Source organism: Bos indicus x Bos taurus, chromosome 20, assembly GCF_003369695.1.
Source record: "Bos indicus x Bos taurus breed Angus x Brahman F1 hybrid chromosome 20, Bos_hybrid_MaternalHap_v2.0, whole genome shotgun sequence".
In the NCBI taxonomy this organism is placed as follows: Eukaryota; Metazoa; Chordata; class Mammalia; order Artiodactyla; family Bovidae; genus Bos; species Bos indicus x Bos taurus.
The window spans coordinates 54,404,740-54,408,740 of record NC_040095.1 but is presented as its reverse complement, the minus strand read 5'-3'; the positions used below and the strand labels follow the sequence as shown (position 1 = coordinate 54,408,740).

Below are 4,001 nucleotides of genomic sequence, written 5' to 3'. Positions count from 1 at the left end.
AGCGTGTGGGTATCTTGGAAACTTGTGTATATACACACACACACACACAGTTGGGTGCATCACTGACTCAATGGACGTGAGTTTGAGCAGCTCCGGGAGTTGGTGATGGACAGGGAAGCCTGATGTGCTGTACATAGTCCATGGGGTCGCAAAGAGTTGGACATGAGTGCCTGAACTGAACTGAACTGAATTATTTCTAAGGTAATTTGAAGACATAGGACTTGAATCAGAGGGTCTATTTTCAGTTTTTAACCACGTTTTTTACTTTCATTATGTAACAGCAGAATCACACGTAAATAGGTCACTTAAGGTTTAGAATCTCATTAAAAATCTTTCATACTGGGAGAATGAAGAATCTTTGATTTGCTTTATGTTTTAAATATAACTTTTTAAGTTTTACAGATTTTTTTTCTTTCACTACAGAGAAAGGCATAGTTCTGATAATTATTCTGTTTTTTGCAAATTATCAGAAGGATGTAAAGTGTATTTACTGACATTAATAAGTTACTCTTTGGCATCATTATTCACTAATGAGCTTGTTTCAGAATGTTTGCAAGCTTATGTGACAGGATGACATTTTATTATATGAATAAGGTCAACTCTGTTATTTAGTCCTTGAAAGAAAAAAAAATTCTTCTTGAAATGTGAAGCTATTAAGTACATTTGACTCAAAGCTTGCTTTAAAGTCAAGAAGTGGCATCTCAAATTCATGTAGCTGCTCTAACCTATGAGGTGGAATTTTGGCAATTATAAGGGGATGTCAGGAGGTACTTTGCAGATAGTGATTAGCCATGTTAAAGGTTATGTTCAAGCTAAATTTTGAATGGCACAGTGGCTATTATTTAAAAGAGCAAGATATACAGACTTAGAAGTTGAAATGTAAAGTTTGCTCTGTCTTCCTTGAAACTTCCTTGCCTTCATCATCTACTGTCATTAAAAATATCAGGACCACCATAATTAGGGGCTCTAAGAAACAAGTACACATTATTTTTAGTTGCCTCAGATGCCAAAAAAAAAAAAGGACTTGGGTTTTGGTCTTTAGAAAATGAGAAGGTTTGGGAATGTTGGCATAAATCTCTGAAATTGTGAGACTGACTTTTTACTAACATAACTCTTGTGACTGTAGAATAAATTGAAATGAAAAAAAATCATCTAGAAAGAAGCATATCTCAGTGAAAGGGAAATTTTAAAGCCCTTGATTATGACAGTATTCCTTTTTGCCAACTGCATTTGTCTCATTATAATAATTTTCAAGTTGATTAAGGGATTACTGTTATAATCATTATATAATTGTTATAATATAACTTGGAATATAAGGAGAAGGAAATAAAGTAGCATTTTCACTGGTGATTACAGAGAAGGTATATAGGGAGTAAGTTTAATAAAACACTGTCCTGTAAGGTGAAAAATATTTTGAAAGACTAAAATGTGGAGTGCTTTGTTTTATCTCTTAGTAATTGCAGGAGCCCAGCTGCATTCACTCCCGTCTCCTTTGAATGCTTTGTGAATAGTAAGCGCTATTAAGAGACAGTGAAATTTGTTTCCATATATTTTCTCTTCCCTTAAGTAAAGGTATATTTTCAGTGAACTAAAAAAAAAAAAAAAAAAAACAACTTTTTAGTCAATTTTTGTTGGAGTACAGTTGTTTGTTTGTTTGTTCTGCTACATTGTGCAGCATATGGGATCTTAGTTCTCCAATCAGGATGGAACACCATGTTTCCTTGCCTTGGAAGCATGGAATCTTAACCTCTGGACCACCAGGGAAGTCCCTTCAGTGAGTTTTTAGGTATATGATAATTGACTTCTTTGACCTCAATAATATAAAACTATAAGGCAGACAAATTTCAAGATTTGATATATACTAAAAATGAGATCTAACTTCTATGCAGATGTGTTTCATTATCTCAGGCAAGCTTCTATTCTTTTTGCTGTGACCTGTATGCATCATAACTTGGTTAGGCTGAAATGTGAATCAAGGCTACAGAGATAGAACAGAATGAAGCACCTAAGGGAGCCCATGGGAGCGCAGCCTGTTTGAGTGTACAGGAAACAATGCTGGGAGGAAGGTTGGAGAATAGCAACATGGACTATCAAACTTTGGATTTCCCAAACTCAGTCATCTAATTCTACATGCTTTCTTCTCAAAGTAGATTCTTTTGGCAGGTAGGGATTGAAACATACTGTATTCAAGTGGAGGTGCAACATAAGGAGTCTGCATGTAGGTAACAGTGATGATAACATTTGGCAAAGTGATAGTGAATGTCCTATGCAAAGGATTGAAAGCTTGATCCATGTGACTTGAGATAGCACAGCAATAACTAATCGGACTCCATAGAGAAGAGATCAGGATCTGTGGCAGCAGCAAACAGGAGGAAATAATAATTTAAAAAACATTGCCATTTGAGAGATCTCTCAAATTCATCATTGTACGTATGCACAGTGAGCAACTAACACACTCAGTCATCAGGCATGTCCGACTCTGTGACCCTACGGACTGTAGCCCACCAGACTCCTCTGTCCATGGATCTTTCCAGGCAAGAATCCTGGGGTGGATTACAATTTCCTCCTCCAGAAGATCTTCCTACTCAGGCATCAAACCTACAACTCTTTTGTCTCCTGCATTGGAAAGCAGGTTCTTTACCACTAGCACCACCACAGAAGCCCCAGATTCATCATTAGTGCTCTAGGAAAACATTGCTCTTTTCAGGGAACATGGCTCAGTTTAAGGGGCATTTTCTTTGACAATTAGGCAAGAATGAATGAGGAGAAAGAATTTGGAACTTGCTACCATTATATTTTGTAATATTTTTATATTCATATTTAACTTAATATGTATGTTGTAAATCGTTTCAGAAGTACAGAATGAGAGCAAATGTCCAATTTTAATCTTAGCCTCAGATTTTAAATATATGTATGCATAAAGTGAATAAATTGCAATCAATTAATATACAGATAAGTATTAATACAATCTTGAGAGTTTTATTTAGGAGACTTAAATAAGGGAAAACACAAATAAACAAAATAGGAAGAAAAAAGTCAGTAAACCACAATGGAGTCCAAGCACCTCACTACTCAGACATGAATGAAGACACACACTTGGTTATACATACTAAAGATTCTACTAAGGGTAAGGATAATTATTTACCTGATTTGAAGAACTGTAGATCAGATTATATATTCAAGACTTTTCAAAATTAGAGCTAGTGTTATATGATTAGAGTATGTAAAGCAATTATGATCCTGTCCCTGAAAATAGTGTTTTAAAATAATATCTTCTATTGGATTTTCAGTTCCTAATGTGACTTTTAAAACTATTTTGGTGCTCACTTCAGCAATACCTGTGTTAAAATTAGAACCATACAGAGAAGAATAGCATGGCCCCTGCTTAAGGATGACATGTAAATCTGTGAAGTGTTCCATATTTTTGAAAAGGTTATTTAAAAAAGAATGTATATATAACTGAAGCACTTTGTTGTATAGCAGTAATTAACATAATATTGTAAGCCAATTACACTTCAATAAAAACAAGTTAAAATTTTATTTTAAAATAAAAATTGGATATATTTAAGGTATAAAATGTGATTCAATATACATATGAAAAGTTTACTACAGTCAAGTTAATTAACATATCTTTTCCTCACATAGCAATCTTTTGTGATCAAAGCACCTGAAATCTACTCTAAAATTTGCAGGAAAGTCAATGAGTTTTAAAAATTCCCTTCTATATTTAAAGGTCACAAATTAGACATATCATATGAATCTCTTAGAACAATGATATGCAATTATAAGTAAATGTTTTAAAAGTGTTATTACCAATACAAATTCTGTATATTGTATCACCCTTAAGTAAAATATTAGTGTATTTTATTTTTTTATTAGTGTATTTTAAAAATAATTTTTTAAAGGTAGAGACTAACTTGATGTCACATTTATAAGTATATTTACTCACATATTCATGGGATTCATTCTAATAAGAACTATATACTCAGACTAAGTAAATT

At 33.4% G+C, this 4,001-nt stretch overlaps 1 non-coding gene across 1 annotated transcript; it reads left to right on the top strand.

Annotated features, from left to right (window-relative positions):
* The first annotated feature begins 3,319 nt into the window (after positions 1-3,319).
* LOC113879294 lies at positions 3,320-3,426 on the top strand. The gene has a single exon (XR_003507269.1). It is a non-coding gene; the product is annotated as a U6 spliceosomal RNA (small nuclear RNA).
* Positions 3,427-4,001: the final 575 nt, after the last annotated feature.